At 38.0% G+C, this 19,124-nt stretch overlaps 1 pseudogene; it reads right to left on the bottom strand.

Moving 5' to 3' along the window:
• Positions 1-4,505: 4,505 nt before the first annotated feature.
• Positions 4,506-18,634, bottom strand: LOC149170094 (uncharacterized; annotated as a pseudogene).
• Between the last annotated feature and the right edge of the window lie 490 nt (positions 18,635-19,124).

Genomic DNA, 19,124 nt, shown 5'->3' with positions numbered 1-19,124 from the left:
TTACAGTTGCAACGTATGCGGTTGGGGTTCATCTTCCATATATAAAAAAGAGTAAGTTTTTCCTCTGAATGTCAAGCCATTTTAGTGACATGCTAAGTTACAAAAACTTAAACATGCAATAAAACCCCATTTGCAAATTTTGAAAGCCCATATTAACACCTTAAACATGGCGGATTCTCCACAGTACCTTCAAATATGAAGAAATCATTTTTCATGGCAAATAAGCACATGACAAAACCAAATAAGAATTATATTAGTTCATATCCAGTGGAAGCATTTCATAAGATCGAAGCATCAGTTTCCATTCATTGTATAAAGAAGGATTTCAGAGATTGTGTATGTGCCAAGGAAGTGGATAGCCCCGGCTACCATATGGAGGTCTAATGAACCAAGGCTGGAATTAACGAAGGGGAAAGGTTGTGCAGATATCCATTATATTGTTGCACGCACCATATTTGTAAAAACAACGAAGGGGAATGGCAGTAGAAAAAGATCCATCCTGCTCCAGATCTATCATTTGAGAAGAATCAAATCTTCCAATGCACAACCTTTCTTCAAGTTTTTTCAATTTAAAAAAGTTTTCACCTTGAGAGATAATCTCTTTCCATCCATAGTTAGGAGAATCTATGTTGGTTCCTAATATATATGTGTGCACGCACACACATCACATGTCAATTCCATATTGAGAACAAAAGGAATTACACATCTCTCTCATACTAAACATTTTACTTAAGGTGGACATTGTAATATTTTACTTCTAGTGAACACTGAAATGTCTTTTTGTTATTAATTCTTTTAAATGTTGTGTCAACTGCATGTTGAACACTAGATAACTACACATCTCCCTCATATTGGGCTGTAAAAGATGTGCTTTGACGCAATAAGAAACTTTTTACTTTCAATTGTTCTATATATATATATATATATAGCCCCCAGGAGTAAGTTCAATTGGCAATCACCATGAAGTAAAATGTAAACTCTGAGATCTGAGGTTTAAAGTCTCCTGATTAATCCATGTCCATGGAAGGGGCATATGTAGACACCTAGAGGTTATAGTAGTTGCAATGCCTCTTCCATTCTTCCACTCTGTTCACAGAATTATAGTTTGGATGACTTAGCCAGTTCTGTTATCTGTGGTCTGGTTGGCCTTTTATAAATATATGTTGTCTTAAATTACTGGCAATGTAGGATTGTCTGCATCGAGTCAGACAGAATTGTAAGCGTTGGAAGCTTCTATTCTAATCTCTGGAGTTGGCAGAAAGGTGTATTTTTGCCTTTATCCTTGGTATTGAGAATTTGGGAACGGCTTAAATAAATTTTAAATAGGAGTGTAATCATGGTTTCAGGTTTGAAATATTTTCCTTTTAACCATTGAAAATTTTGATCTAATCAAATTTCCCATCATTTGCTCGTGCCTTAATGTTTTGGTCCTTTATCAATGTTTGGTATTTTATTTCGTGGTACTTAATCTCTCTTCTATAATGTTCTTTCGAAATATTAGAAGAAAATGGAGTAACCTTTTAATCATTAATGTCGGGGTCCAAATTGTTTTGCATATACATGCTCTGTGTTTTGTTTATGGTCATGGATGACATTACTATTGATCTGGTTTGCTTTGTATTAAGCCTGTGCAGGATTTGAGCTGGATGTGGAGATGGGTTCCTTTTGTCACGACGTTTATATAACAGCGTATCGTTGTACCAAGAACTTGATTCTTATGGGTAAAATATGATTCCTGCATAATTATACATGCTTACTGCTTTACAAATCCACTCCATCTCTAATGTTGTGCTTTATTTGGAGAATTATTGACCTAGCAATGATTTACGTCAATTATGCAAGCCTTTGTATGCATATTTAAAGTCTTAACGTATCATCTATGCTTTTATTCGAGTTTAAAAATCAGGCACGTATCATCTATGCTTTTATTCGAGTTTAAAAATCAGGCTGTGATTATGTTCATAGAGTCTAATTAGGCCCAGGGGTTTTAGTATTCTTGATTCTAAAATGAGAACCTATATATGGCGATTATATTCTATGCCAGTATATATACAAAGGTTTCTACATTTTCAGCGATTAAGATCAACCGATCCAATCAGAGTCAGCATTGTGTGGTTGCAACATTAGAATGCCATTCCAAGTGACCTCTTGAAAAATTCTGTGAACGAGCAAATGCCTTTAAGATGACGGAAACTTTCTGAAACTGCTGCGATAACTTTAATTGATAATGAAGTTAATCAAGGGCTTGGAAGTGCAGTGAGCGTTATAAACCTACTAATTTGGAATAAACATCAAATAGTTGATATTTTCAATGTCTGAACAACAGAAGTTTGGAGTTGACTGAAAGTTGGTCTTTCGCAGACATGCTGGACATCTTCATGAGAATTGTAAGTTTTGGAAAGTCAAAGGTAGAGATTCAGAACTACAACTATACCATTTTTCATATTATTTCTGAAACTTCTACCATAACTTCAGTTAAAAATGAAGTTGATCAAGGACTTGGAAGTGCAGTGGGCATTATAAAGCTACTAATTTGGAATAAACATCAAATAGTGGATATTTTTAATGTCTGAACATCAGAAGTTTGGAGTTGACTGAAAGCTAGCCTTTCCCAGACATGTTGGACATTTTCATGAGAATTGTAATTGTGAATCTAGAGTGGCAGTCATTGAATACTGATTACAATTCTTTCCCAAGTTAAGTTTTGGAAAGTCAAATATAGACATTCAGAGGTACAATTATACCATTTTTCATATCATGAAATTATCTCTTTTCATTATGGTTGTACCTGCAGAAGTTGAGTCCTTTTTTTCTTGCATGTTGACAAGTCCAATGACGGGAAATCCAAAGCAAGACAACAGACTTGAGGAGTATCCAGAAATTTACATATCATGTATGTTAATAAAAATAGAGTGCAAAAAAGTCCCAGGGGTCCGCTCAATTGCTGATAGAAGTAATGTGAAATCTGTGAAAACTGAGAGATCCAAAGTTCAAATCTTCCTGGATGTGACACAGTTTACAGAGAGGACATGCCATAGACCCCAAAAATTTACTAGTAACTACGTATCAAGCAGTTTGTTGGGTTCGTCTGGCATTTAAAAAAAAAAGAAAAATTATAGTACAAAAAAATAAGAAGATGAGCATGCAATTGATGCATGAAATGCCATCTGGATTTTCTCAGAATAAAGCTAAAAGTTAGCAAAATCTAAAAGCGTAAAGCTAACTGGAATTTCGTATCATTACCTCATTTAGAAGAAATTATTTTCAGTTTCTGCTGATTTAGGAATGCTATCCACCCAGCTGCAGTAAGTGGAATTTCGTATCATTACCTCATTTAGAAGAAATTATTTTCAGTTTCTGCTGATTTAGGAATGCTATACACCCAGCCGCAGAAATGACTCTACAGACCGGATGGTACATGGAGCATCCAAATGCCATGGTTTCGCTGCATGACCATCAACATAAGCATCCAAGGAGCATCCTGCTGCCATGGTCCTGCCGGATGACCATCACATAAGCATTATAGTTTGGATGACTTAGCCTCTCTCCCACAAAGTTGGAGAAGTCACAACAATTGTCTTGAAGCCCTCAAGGTTAGGATCCATAGTTAGGACCAACAGATTACCCCATTTACCATTAATGGATCATGGGGAAATACTTTGAGGGTTTTCCACAAGGGTTTCCTTGGATATAATATACTTAAGATGGATATCAACATTGAAATATTTTTTTTGTTATTAATTTTTTTTAAATGCCATGTGTCAACTCCATGTTGAGCACATAAATAATTGTTGAGCGGTAAAATATTCATGCATGTGCCAAATTAATTCAATACCAACCTTCTCAGACAATAAGAGTTAATGAACCGGTGCCTTGGCAAAGCTCTCAACTTTCTGCCAGCCACACTTCATTTCTGGCCCCTCAGATGGCATAAAATATGGCATCAACATGAACAATGTAAAATATTCTGTAATGCACAGACCAGTACATGCAATGACGTGTAGACCCAATCATCTCACCTCATTTGCCGGCAAAACATGCTATATTAATGGTGACTTATAACTTTATCGTAATGCCACCTCAATGATCTTAGAATATTAATTTAAAGTTTAAACCAATCATGATGTGCCATACAAGTTCCCCTCCAGGCGAAGCTCGGTTAACCCTCTACATACAGCTCCACAAACTCGACGGTAAGTTTATAACAGACAGAAATAATCTAAGTCTCCACCACTTATGGCACAAGTTTGATTTTGTGTCACCAATAATCGCCACAAGAACAATCTCCATCTTTAAAATGATGGAACCTATTGGCATCCCTCACAACAATTTCGCGCCTAACAATCTTGGAGATGAAATTGGTGGCGGTGTGGCAATCACCACACATGCGAAGATTCTTGATAACCCGTATTGGTGTGCCAATGGGTACACTGATAATTCCAAATGAAATAGCCAGTTTCTCACTGTGATAGAAGACCATGTGTTTCTTTTCCTCCTCGTTAACATCATGCAGTACAGAGTTGGTATCTGGCACATACCCTGCCTCCTCCATCTGGCCAGCCAAACTCTCGAGCATGCCATAGATCTGCTCTATTTGAGAATGCGATCTGTCTCCTCCGAGGAATGCATGTACTTTGTTATTTACCTGAATCCAACTAGAACCTGGAACTTTCTGAATTCCCCAATTTTTCATCTTTTGTCTCAACTTTGCTACATTATCCCATCGTCCAGTCACTGCATAAAGATTTGACATCAGCACGTAGGTTCCTGCATTTTGTGGTTCCAACTCAAAAAGATGTTCAGCTGCGCATTCTGCTATCTCCAAATTTAGGTGGATTTTACATGCACCAAGCAAGGCTCCCCAAACAACCGCATCAGGTTCAAAATGCATGCTGTTGATAAAGTCCTCTGCCTCTTCCAAACTCCCAAAGCACCCGAGAAGGTCAACCATGGATGCACAATGCTCAGCTGTCGGTGAGATATGATAATCGTGCCTCATAGTGTCAAAGAAGCGCCAACCCTCAATCACAAGGCCTGCATGCCTGCATGCAGACAGGACACCAACAAAAGTGACTTTGTCAGGCTTCATACCTGCCTGCTGCATTTACTGAAAGAGTTTCAGAGCTTCCTTGCCATGCCCATGTTGGGCAAAGCCAGAAATCATTGCATTCCACAACACTAGATCTCTTTTAGACGCTCTGTTGAACACATGCTGTGCATTCCCTATACTCCCACATTTGACATACATAGTAATAAGAATGCTTCCCACGTGGACATCTAATTCAAATCCCATTTTAAGAATGTGATCATGAACCTGCTTGCCATGTTCCAGAGCTACTAGGCTTGCACAAACTGTTAGAACGCTAATTAAAGTGGACTGGTTTGGCTTGACGCCTGCCATCTGCATTTGTGAAAATAATTTAATCGCATCATTATTAAATCCATGCTGAGCGTACCCTTTAATTATGGCAGTCCAGGACTCTGTAGTTTGCTCAGGCATCTTCTCAAACAGTTGCAATGCCTCTTCCATTCTTCCACTCTGAGCAAATCCTGTGAGCATAGCAGTCCATGAAACAACATTCCTCTCAGATAACCGCTCAAACAATTGGTGCGCATCATCCACTAGCCCATTTTGGGCATAACCTGTAATCATTGCATTACAGGCAATCAGAGACTGCCAAGGCATCATGTCAAACATCCGACGTGCCTCCTCTATTCTCCCATTCTGAGCATACCCTGTAATCATAGCAGTCCAGGATATATCATTTCGTTCAGGCATTTGATCAAACATTTCTCGAGCATCTTCAATGTGACCATTTTGAGCATATCCAGAAACCAAGGCAGTCCATGAGACGACATTTCGTTCGGGCATCTTATCAAAAAGGTGGCGCGCATCTTCCATTCTCCCATGTTGGGCGTAACCCGCAATCATCGAAGTCCATGTAACAACATCTCGAACAGGCATTTCGTCGAACAACTGCCTCGCCTCTTCAATCCTCCCAGCCTCAACATATCCCGTCATCATCGCAGTCCACGATACCACATTCCTCTGAACCATTTTATCAAACAGCTCGCGTGCATTGTCTAATCTTCCGCGTTGAACATACCCTGTAATCATCGCCGTCCATGAAACCACGTTTCGTTGCGGCATTTTGTCAAACAGCTCGCGTGCTTCCTCTATTCTCCCATTCTGAGTATATCCTGTGATCATTCCGTTCCATGACACGACATCTCGTTGAAGCATTTTGTCAAACAGTAGACGCACATCGTCCACTTTACCATTCTTAGCATACCCTGAAATCATGGCATTCCAAGAAACCACGCTTTGTTGAGGCATTTCATCAAATAGTTTGCGTGCGCTATTTAATCTACCATTCCTCGCATACCATGTAAGCATGGCATTGGAGGAAACCACATCGTAGCTGCTGCCAATAGAACCCTGGTAGCACGCTTCTTTATGGCGGTACTCTCATCTCTCCGCAATTGCATTAGACTTGGCACCACTCTGATATCCCGAAACCGGTGAGGGGATGGCTGTGTTTTTCGTCGAATATTGATTCCACGGCTTCCAAACCTGAAAAACGCATGAATACGAACAAGGTAAAATGTACCGCCCGATCGTTATAGTGGTGGTTGGTACATTGAAAATAAGTTCATCTGAAACTATTATCAGCGTCATTCACTTGATTTTTCAGTATGGATTCGCTTAAACTTTGACTACGAAGACTCAAAAGGGTTATTCCAATAGTCTCCTAAATTTGCATCCGTAGCGTTGGCATGACGTTCAATGTTTTCCCAAATATTAGTTGGTTTCGGCTGTAATTTTCTGGTTTCGCACCACTACACGAGTTCGGATGCTGAATTCTGAATCTATTTTGTATGATTTTTTACTGAAAATTTTCTAAATTACTTAACAACTACATTCAACGTATATTTAATTTATTTATCAGGCGATACAAAGAAAAAGTCAAAATTTTCCTTAAAACTCTTCTTCCCATCAAGGGAGGGAGACTAAAATAAAGGAGTGCAATAATGATGATAGAAACCAATCCCACAACATGCAATATACAAAATATATTTAAAAAAAATTACTTTTATTGTATTATTAATAAGTGTGTTTTTTTAACGATAACGGGTGAGTCAGTAATTTAGAATCAGTAATTTTAGAGGATTATCATGATTTTAAAAGAAAGAAGAGTTTATACTCTTGTTTTCCATAGCAGTTGAAGAGGAGTTACCAATACCTGGACTTTGAAACTGTGTTTCACTCTGAGATGAAGATCTACCTATCCCAACAATCTCATCCTTCCTTCTTGTCCTCTTAAAACTTGCTTTTTTAATGGCTTCCAATGCAGCTACCATTTCAGTAGTGACTTCATCAGGGAAACTTTGACAACATCCTACACCATGCCCAGGAATTCTGGCTAGGTGGTATTTAAACCTGTTTATGCCTGCATACATTGTGGCATTGCAATAATTTCACTTGATATTGTGGTCATTACCGGGAATGATTCGTTGACCATTTTCCCATGCCGAATCACGAGATTGTCTGAAACCCTTTGGTGGCATGGTAACAAAATCTAGAAGAAAAAAAAATAAATTTATTTGTTTTTTTTCTTTGGTTTTGAATTTTCTTTTTAATTTGCAAATCTTTTTGGTTGTGGCTGAGAAACTCAACCACACAGGGTTGTGGTGTGGCTGAGTTTCTCACCCACAAGTATTCCCAATCAAAAAAATATTTGCAAACATATATATATATATATATATATATATATATATATGGAAAACATTCTAACTACATTCATGAATCCTACCTGAAGCTTACTCTGATCCGATGAAGTTTCCTTTAGCCTCCTCCAACAGCGCTTTCATGCTCCTTTAGCTTCACTCTCAAGTTTCAACACTCACACAAATTAGCCAAACACTCAAATGACAAGTGAATGAGAAATAGAAGGAGAGAGGTGCTTATAAAGTTTTTTTCCCTCCAATTTCCCTTTTCCTGCACCTCATTTTCAAAAAAAAAAAAAAACAAACAAACAAATTTTTGGACAGTTTGGGGGTTTCGCTGCTTGAAAGGTCATATAGGGGTCTGATGGGAGTCTTATAGGCTACCCGCGGGTCTAATGAGGGTAAACGGGTCTTGTACAAAACCTGCCAAGTAAGGGTAAAGAACGTGGGTTTAATGAGGGTCACCCATCTTCCCTTCTGACCCGTTCTTACCCACGGGTTTAATAACGGTGGTGCTTCACTGATATTTTGTTGTATTCCCAGTCAGTGTGTGAGATGACACCTTCTGCTTAACTTATGATGTAAAAATGGCGTGGCAAAGAGTCTGTAATGTGTCTGAAATGGATCTGTGTTGGTTCTCAGATTATATGGTAGTTTTTCCCAATTACCTTTGTACAATTTTTCTTCCAAAAAGAAATATAAAGTGCTTATCTTTACCAAAAAAAGCAAAAATTAATTTAATTAATTAAATCATCCACCAAGTATTTCCATAGATAGTTGAATGGTGGATTAGACATAGGCAAGGTAGGTTGGGTTATATCTGCTAATCCCATCCTTGACTTGTCAAGGACACAGTGTCTACCAATTTCTGACACTTTAAATATATTGATCTAAACTGGAAAAATATTAACAAAAATAAAAAGAAATTAGAAGTTAATTAATTGAAAACCAATAGGAATTATTTTATTGATTCACTTACTTTTGTCACAGGGCCACCCATCATCATCATTGTTTGATTTAATTTCCCATAAGAGAGTACTTGTTAAAAACATATATCTTCACTTTAACCTTCTGACTGCTTGCTTACATCCAAATTTAACACAGAAGCTTTGTACTCTAAATTCACTATTTGTGGCTAACAAATTGACATGTAGATAAACATTGAAACATGAATATGCAAATTAGAGGGATTATTTGCAAATCTAAGTTTGAACTTGAGCCTCTACAGCCATCCAGTCTTCCAACATTTGTTCAAACATTGATATAACCAGTGTTGAGAATATCTGTGTCGGCAAAATATCGGCGAGGGTCCAGAAAATATCTTATCGGCGAAAATATTGGCAAAATATCGACACGCATAAAAAATGCATAATATATTCATTTTTTTTTCAGAGTTTTAAACATATAAAGCAATAACAACATGAAATAAACACATTGGCACATAAATATGAAGAAAGCACTGATATATATGATGTCAAATAGAAATGATACATCCAAGGCAATACCAAAACCTACTGATCCCTGATAATTTTCCATTCAAGGACTCAAATGTGGAGAACCAATACAAAATAACATCACATATATAAAAGTATCTCATCATCACGAGTTATATGTAGCATAACAAATAAAACTAGCAGATATCTATCTGAAATCACTGCCCTCTCCCCCTTTTACGGGAAAACATGATGGGTTGTTTTCCAGGCCTGCCCCTAGTAGTAAAAAGCCCTGACCCTGCCTCTACACCTAATGTCAAATAATGAGTGCTAGGTATGGAGTTGTGCTCTCCTATATCTATAGCAGATGGTGTTGATGCTAATGCTCCCACAGTGTCCTCCTCCTGCTCCTCCTCCGAGTCCTTCTCCTCTTGCTGCCCCTGTTCTAATGGATCATCTGGCTCTAGCCATGAACGTGACTCCTCCAAGATGGGCTCCTCAAACTCCACCCTCCACTGAGACAATACATTAATATTGTCCAAGGAAATGGCATCTGGATCCATTGGTGCTTCTATTTGCCTCACTTGAAGTCGGATGTTGTAATGCACATACACTAAATCATTGAGGCGTGCGAACTCCACCCTATAAGAGTGTCCAAAAAACTAATGAGTCTTGACTCTTGACTCTTGACACTTGAAGGTCATAAATTAAAAATTAAAAATTACAATAAGCATAATTTCTCAACTGAAAGCTGGAGCTCAAAGTTATACCTGTTGCGCTTTTTTGCATGTATTTTCTCAAATACACTCCAATTACACTCACGCTCTGAAGAGCTACATGTTTGACTCAATATTCTTATGGCCAATTTATGAAAATTTGGTGCCCTTGCACCATAACTTCGCCACCAAATATCTACAACAGAATACAGAAATAAAAAATTCAAAAACTTAAAACATAATTAAACTTTCAAATAAAAGTTACATAATTGAATTAAAAAAAACAAAAAAATAGAATTATAAGTAAGGAAATTCTAAATTGAAAATTCCAATTTCTAATGAGTGATGACTGTCACTTACGTGGCATGAAGAGGGTCCTTTCCCTAATAGCATCATCAAATCCAAATAGGCCAACACAATCCTGATAATACTGTATCTCGCGATTGATTTTGCTACGAAGTTCAGGATCAAGTACCATCCTATGAATATAGGAATGGAGCCCTTCCATCACCTCGCCATCAAAATCAAAGCTGCATTTGTATGAAAATGCGGGGTTGAGGAAGAGTGTTGTTGCATGAATGGGTCGATGAAGCATCCCTGTCCACCGACTATCAATCATATCCCATAATATCATATGCCTATCAAGGCCAGCAGAACCCTCGTTTGCATAATAAGAATGAATGGTCTCCTTGGCCCTATCCATGGCCTCATACAAATAAGCCATTGCAGGCTTCTCCCCATCTACCAATCTAAGAACCTTTACTATAGGTTCACTAACTGAGCATGCTTCTTCTACTTCACGCCAAAACGTCTCAAAGTACACCATTTTTGCAATGCCTTTCCTGTTCTGTCTCCTGCTGTATCTACAATTACGCCATTCATCAGACACAAACATTTGCTTCAATTCGAACTGACATCGAAGCAAAGACTAAAGAGTAATAAAGTTTGTGGCAAAACGTGTGATCACAGGTCGCCACAACTCCTTGTTTCTAGTGAACTTCCTCATGAGACTAAGAACAAAAGTATGGTTATAAATAAACTTGGGGACGCTCCTAGCCATATCAACCGCCTCTTTGATGAAGGAGAGTTTCCCCATATCCTCAAGCAACAAATCGAGACAATGTGCTGCACATGGAGTCCAGAACAATGTGCAATGCCTCTCCATAAGCATCTTGCCAACAGACACATAATTAGCTGCATTGTCTGTTATGACTTGCACCACATTCTGCACACCAATCTCCCGAATGAACCCATCTAACAACTCACATATCATTGTTGCATCTTTGATATGTTCTTATGCATGCACCGATTTAATAAACATGGTACCTTTAGGACAATGTACCAAGAAATTTAGAAGGGTCCTACCCTTCCTATCTGTCCAACCATCAGACATCATTGTGCATCCAGTAACTTCCCATGTTTTTTTCAACTCCGCCAATCTAGAGTTGATGTCTTGCTTTTCTGCTTGAAGAATTGGTCCCCGCAACTCAACAACAGCAATAGCATCACACATTCGCTGCCAAAATGGATTCGTTTTGGTGATGCTGAGAGGTAAGTCGCTCCAGAAAATACACCTCCCCATGACTCTATCTGCTTCTTGCTTCTCCTTTTTTTTAACAAGCGATTTTATGCCAAGTTGTGATCCATGCCCTGTTCGTGGAACAAAAAATGATGACCTTGCACTAGCAGTAGCAGGTAATGATGTGTCAGCGGTGGAACCCCTCCCACTACCCTCAACATCAAAATCAAGAGAAGATATCCCGAAAGATCTACCTGCACGTTCAACCTTGTTTCTTTTTGTCTCTTCCTTCTTTCTGTCTTTTTCATCAATTGCCTCAAGAGCTTTTTGTATAAGCTCCGAACTAGAAACTGTACAAATCCCAACATCATATCCAGTGAGTCTAGCCAGATGGTATTTCAGTCGTGTAACCCCTCCTGTCATCCTAGTCCCACACAATTTGCATGTAAGATATGCTCGATTTGTCCCACCATCAGGGTCCCATACTCCCAAAATGGGTGCAAGGCTTTTGGCACTAACTCAAACCTAGGGCACTGGAATTAATAAGTAATAACCACATCATTTTACAAAATAATTTTTTTGCTACATTATTTGCAATGTGAATTCAATGAAAAACCATATATGACAATTGTATTTGCTCTCCAAATATGTTGCATTTTCTCATGGGCATGAAAATCATAGCAAAAAAAAAAAAGATTGAGGCAAATAGGCAAGCAAGAATAATCCTGGGGTTTATTTGAACATACCTGTTAATGGAAGAAATGAAATTGTCTCACTGTTCAAGCTTAGGTTGGTGGCGATAATAGCTATTCAACACTCAAACCCTCCTTGGCAGCGAGCACATAGGGAAATGAACAAGCCGCTTTTCTCTGTCTCCTGGCATATTTTAGCTCATCGCGAGATATTTCCCTGAGATATTGCCGATATTTCGGAAATATCGCGATATTTTCAGGAAGACAAAATATCACGATCTCGACGATATCTCGTCTCTTCGATATTTCCGAATATCGGCAATATTATATACACTGGATATAACCCTTCCTTAACAGGCGAGTAATGGCTTGGGAATAACCAGAGTCAATAGCTACAGGAAAATGAAAAAAATTAAAACAGAAATAAGTGATTTACTGTCTGGAATATCACAAGGCAAACCAGCAGGAACAAAAACATCATAGAAACATGCGGAGTGGGGTTATGACTTTATCAATGTGCATACTAACACACGGAGTACCTTTTCAAGTGCTTGTGCCTTGAAAAGACATCCATTCAATGACTATTTTGATGGTAGTTACAGGCTCGCAGAAAAATGAAGAAACGAACTACAGGCACGGAGGGCGCTATGTGGGGACTTCAAAATTCAAATTTCAAATGGGCAGGACTGCGCCGTGCCACAACAGGATGCTCCATAAATGCCTATGTGATGGTAATCTGGCAGCAAGATTCCTAAGATGCTTATGTTGATGGTCATGCAGCGAAACCATGGCAGTTGGATGCTCCATGTACCAAGTCAAAGTCATTTCTGCAGCTGGGTGGATAGCATTCCTAGATCAGCAGAAACTGAAAATAGTTTCCTCTAAATGAGGTAATGATACGAAAGTCTAGTTAGCTTTACGCTTTTAGATTTTAGCTAACCTTTAGATTCATTTTGAGAAAATCCAGATGACATTTCATGCATCAACTGCATACACAGCTTACTTTTTTGTATTCTAAATAGAAGAACTCAACAGCTCACCTGACATGTAAATTTATGATGGCATGTCTTCCTCTCTGTAAACTGTGTCATAACTGGGGATTTGAAAATTGGATCTCTCAGTTTTCACAGGATTCACATTACTTCGATCACCAATTGAGCTACCTCCCTGGGATTTTTTTGTACTCTATTTTTATTAACATACAAATATGTAAATTTCTGGCTACTACTCAAGTCTGGTCTTGCTCTGGATTTCCCGTCATTGGACTTGTCAACATGCATCAACTTCTGCAAATACAACCAAAATCAAAGCAGATAAATGCATAATATGAAAAATGGTATAATTGTACTTCTGCATGTCTATTTTTGACTTTCCAAAACTTAACTTGGCAAAGGATTGAAATCAGTATTCAATGACTACCACTCTAGATTCACAATTACAATTCTCATGAAAATGTCTAACATGTCTAGGAAAGACTAGCTTTCAATCAACATGTCTAGGAAAGACTAGCTTTCAGTCAACTCCTAACTTCTAACGTTCGGACATTAAAAATATCCACTATTTGATGTTTATTCCAAATTAGTAGCTTTATAATGCCCACTAGACTTCCAAGTCCCTGATCAACTTCATTTTTAACTGAAGTTATGGTAGCAGTTTCAGAAATAATATGAAAAATGGTATAGTTGTAGTTCTAAATCTCTACCTTTGACTTTCCAAAACTTAGCTTGGGAAAGAGTTGAAATCAGTTTTCAATTATTACGACTCTAGCTTCACAATTACAATTCTCATGAAGATGTCCAGCATGTCTGCGAAAGACCAACTTTCAGTCAACTCCAAACTTCTGCTGTTCAGACATTGAAAATATCAACTATTTGATGTTTATTCCAAATTAGTATCTCTCACTGCACTTCAAGCCCTTGATTAAATTCATTATTAACGAAATTTATGGCAGGAGTTTCAGAAAGTTTCTATCATCTTCAAGGCATTTTCTCGGTCACATAATTTTTCAAGAGGTCACTTGGAATGGCATTCAAATGTTGCAACCACAGGATGCTGACTCTGATTGGATTGGTTGATCCTAATTGCTGAAAATGTACAAACTTTTGTATATATACTGGCATAGAATATAATCGCCATATATAGGTTCTCAGTTTAGATTCTAGAATCAAGGCTACTAAATCTCCTGGGCCTAATTAGACTATGAACATATATTCGCAGTCTGATTTTTAAACTCGAATAAAAGTATACATGATACGTTCAGACTTTAAATATGCATACAAAGGCTTACATAATTGACGTAAATCATTGCTAGGTCGATAATTCTCCAAATAAAGTACAACATTAGAGATGGAGTGGATTTGCAAAGCAGTAAGCATGTATGATTCACACTTGAGTAATGCAAGTTCCACAATATGTGATATTTGTGCCATAGAAATTAATAATTATGCAGGAATCATATTCTACCCATAAGAATCAAGTTCTTGGTACAACGATATGCTGCTATATAAACGTCGTGACAAGAGGAACCCATCTCCACATCCAGCTCAAATCCTTCTCGGGCTTAATACAAAGAAAACCAGATCAATAGCAATATCATCCATGACCATAAACAAAAAACAGAGCATGTATATGCAAAACAATTTGGACCCTGACATTAATGATTTGGTTACTCCATTTTCTTCTAATATTTCGAAATAACATTATAGAAGAGAGATTAAGTACCACGAAATAAAATAGCAAACATTGATAAAGGACCAAACCATTAAGGCACGAGCGAATGATGGGAAATTTAATTAGATCAAATTTTTCAATGGTTAAAATGAAAATATTTCAAACCTGAAACCATTATTACACTCTTATTTAAAATTTATTTAAGCCGTTCCCAAATTCTCAAAGCCAAGGATAAAGGCAAAAATACACCTTTCTGCCAACTCCAGAGATTAGAATAGAAGCTTCCAACGCTTACAATTCTATCTGAATCGATGCACACAATCCTACATTGCCAGTAATTTAAGACAACATATATTTATAAAAAGCCAACCAGATCACATATAACAGAACTGGCTAAGTCATCCAAACTAATTCTGTGAACAGATGCTCTAGGCTGAACAAGTGGGTTTCAATGTACTATCCGATAGAAGATAGGTCAGGACTCAGAAGTGATTTTCAAGTGGATTTGAATTGACAATAGGCATGTGACATAAATTCTTCTTCAACCTCTCCATTTCCATCTACATTATGCTTGTATTTTCTAAGATTTTAGGGGTGAAAATCTGGCTCCACTTTGTTTGAGGTTGCAATGCAACAGACAGCTCACGACGTCTGACTTAAAGTTGCAGCTTATGCGGTTGGGGTACATCTGCCATTAATCAAAAAGGGTAAGTTGTTGCTCTGAATGTCAAGCCATTTTAGTGACAGGCTAAGTTAAAAAAACTTAAACATGCAATAAAATCCTATTTGCAAATTTTGAAAGCCCGTATTAACACCTTAAACATGGCGGATTCTCCACAGTGCGTTCAAATATGAAGAAATCATCTTTCATGGCAAATAAGCACATGACAAAACCAAATAAGAATTATATTAGTTCATATCCAGTGGAAGCATTTCATAACATCGAAGCATCAGTTTCCATTAATTGTATAGAGGAGGAGGATTTCAGAGATTGTGTATGTGCCAAGGAAGTGGATAGCCCCGGCTACCATATGGAGATCTAATGAACCAAGGCTGGAATTAACAAAGGGGAAAGGTTGTGCAGATATCCATCATATTGTTGCATGCACCACTTTTGTAAAAATAATGAAGGGGAATGGCAGTAGAAAAAAAATCCATCCTGCTCCAGACCTATCATGCAATGAGAAGGATCAAAGCCTCCAAGGCACCATCTTTCTTCAAGTTTTTTCAATTTAAAAAAGTTTTCACTTTAAGAGACTTAATCCTTTTTCATCCATAGTTAAGAGGATCTATGTTGGTTCTTAATATATATGTGCACGCCTGCAAGCACATCACATGTCAAATCCATGTTGAGAACAAAAGGAATTACACATCTCTCTCATACTAAAAATTTTATTTAACATTTTATTTAAGCTGGACATTGTAATATTTTACTTCTAGTTAACATTGAAATGTTTTTTTGTTATTAATATTTTTTTAAATATTGTGTGTCAACTCCATGTTGAACACTAGATAACTACACATCTCCCTCATATTGGACAGTAGAAAATGTGCTTTGACACAATAAGAAACCTTTTTACCTTCAATTGCTCTATATATATATAGCCCCCAGGATGAAGTTCAATTGGCGAACACCATGTTATGAAGTAAAATGTAAACTATGAGATCTGAGGTTTAAATCCCCCGATTAATCCATGTCCACGGAAGGGGCATATGTAGACACCTAGAGGTTATAGTGGTAGCAATCAAAATCGACCATGTGTCACGTGAGAACGAACCCTGCCCACTTGCCAATTCCTATATCAAAATCGACCCTGTGTCACGTGAGAACGAACCCTGCCCACTTGTCAATTCCTATATATATAGAGAGAGAGATAGATATAAAGCCCTAGAGGTTTAGATAAACTAGTAAGTGAGACCTCTTCTCTCTCCCACAAATTTGGAGAAGTCACAAGTTCAATTGTCTTTAAACCTTCACGGTTAGGCTCCATAGTTAGGACCAATAGATTACCCCATTTACCATCGATGGATCATGGGGAAGTACTATTAGGGTTTTCCACAACGGTTTCTTTGGAGATATATATATATATATATATATATATATATATATATATATAGTTGATACAAAAATAATATACTTAAGATGGATATCAACGTTGAAATAATTTTTTTGTTATTAATTTTTTAAATGCCATGTGTCAACTCTATATTGAACACAAAAAAGAATTGTACATCTTCCTCACAATGAGCTGTAAAAAGTCCCTCTTGACACAATCAAAATATGCATGCATGTGACAAATTAATTCAATACCAACCCGCACTGGGCCACCATAGAATTTAACGTGCTCGGACACTAAGAGTTAAATGAACCGGTGCCTTGGAAAAGCTCTCAGCTTTCTGCCAACGACACTTCATTTATGGCCCCTCAGATAGCTTTAAATATGGCATCAACATGAACCATGTAAAATATTTTGTAATGCACAGACAAGTACATGCAATGACGTGTATACGCAATTATGTCACCTCTTTTGCCGGCAAAACATGCTATATTAATGGTGACCTATAACTTTATCATAACGCTACCTCAATGATCTCAGAATATTAATTTAAAGTTTAAACCAATCATGATGTGCCATACAAGTTCCCCTCTAGGGGGAGCTCGGTTAACCCTCTACATACAGCTCCTCAAACTCAACAGTAACTTTATAACGAACAGAAATAAACTAGGTCACCAACAGTTCATGGCACAAGTTTGATTTAGTGTCACCAATAATCGCCCCAAGAACAATCTCCATCTTTAAAATTATGGAACCTATTGGCATCCCTCACAATAATTTCGCGCGTAACAATCTTGGACATGCACTTGGTGGCGGTGTGGAAATCACCACACATGTGAAGATTCTTGATAACCCGTATTGGTGTGCCAAAGGGTACATTGATAATACCAAATGCAATTGCCAGTTTCTCATTGTGATAGAAGACCATGTGTTTCTTTTCCTCCTCGTTAACATCATGAAATACAGCCTCCTCCATATGCTAGCCAAACTCTCGAGCATGCCATAGATTTGCTTTGTTTGACAATGCGATTTGTCTCCCCTGCGGAATGCGTGTACTTTGTTATTTACCTGAATCCAACTACAACCTGGAACTTCTTGAATTCCCCGTTTTTTCATCATTTGTCTCATCTTTACTACATCATCCCACCGTCCAGTCACTGCATAAAGATTTGACATCAGCATGTAGGTTCTTGCATTTTGTGGTTCCAACTCAAAAAGATGTTCTGTTGCACATTTCTGCTATCTCCAAATTTAGGTAGATTCTACATGCACCAAGCAAGGCTCGCCAAACAAACGCATCAGGTTCAAAATCCTCTGCCTTTTCCAAACTCCCAAAGCGCCGAGAAGATCAACCATGGATGCACAATGCTCAGCTGTCGGTGAGATATGATAATCGTGCCTCATAATATCAGAGAAGCGCCAGCCCTCATTCATAAGGCACATGGCCTGTGTGCCTGCATGCAAACAGGACACCAACAAAAGTGACTTTGTCAGGCTTCATACTTGCCTACTGGATTTGCTGAAATAGTTGCAGAGCTTCCTTACCACGCCCATGTTGGGCAAAGCCAGAAATCATTGCATTTCACAACACTAGATCTCTTTTAGACGCTTTGTTGAACACGGGTTATGCATTGCCTGTACTCCCAAATTTGACATAAATAGTAATAAGAACGCTTCCCATGTGGACATCTAATTCAAATCCTATTTTAAAAATGTGATCATCAACCTGCTTGCCATGCTCCAGAGCTACTAGGCTTGCACAAGATGTTAAAACGCTAATTAAGGTGGATTGGTTTGGCTTGACGCCTTCGATCTGCATTTGTGAAAATAGTTTAATCGCATCATTAGTAAATCCATGTTGGATGTACCCTTCAATTGTGCAGTACAGGACTCTGTAGTTTGCTCAGGCATCTTCTTAAACAGTTGCAGCGCCTCTTCCATTCTTCCACTCTAAGCAAATCCTGTGAGCATAGCAGACCGTGAAACAACATTCCTCTTAGATAACCGCTCAGACAATTGGTGTGCATCATCCACTAGCCCATTTTGGGCATAACTTGTAATCATTGCATTACAGGCAATCGGAGATTGCCAAGGCATCATGTCAAACATACGACGTGCCTCCTCGATTTTCTCGTTCTGAGCATACCCTGTAATCATAGATGTCCAGGATATATCATTTCGTTTAGGCATTTGATCAAACATTTCTCGAGAATCTTCAATGTGTCCATTTTGAGCATATCCAAATACCAAGGCAGTCCAAGAGATGACATTTCGTTCGGGAATCATATCAAAAGTTGGCGTGCATCTTC

This window comes from Pinus tabuliformis, chromosome 4_2 (assembly GCF_031772625.1).
Source record: "Pinus tabuliformis cultivar Carrire ecotype Pingquan chromosome 4_2, CPIR1, whole genome shotgun sequence".
Taxonomy (NCBI): domain Eukaryota; kingdom Viridiplantae; phylum Streptophyta; class Pinopsida; order Pinales; family Pinaceae; genus Pinus; species Pinus tabuliformis.
The sequence above is the reverse complement of the archived record's forward strand: the minus strand, read 5'-3'. Positions and strand labels throughout refer to the sequence as shown.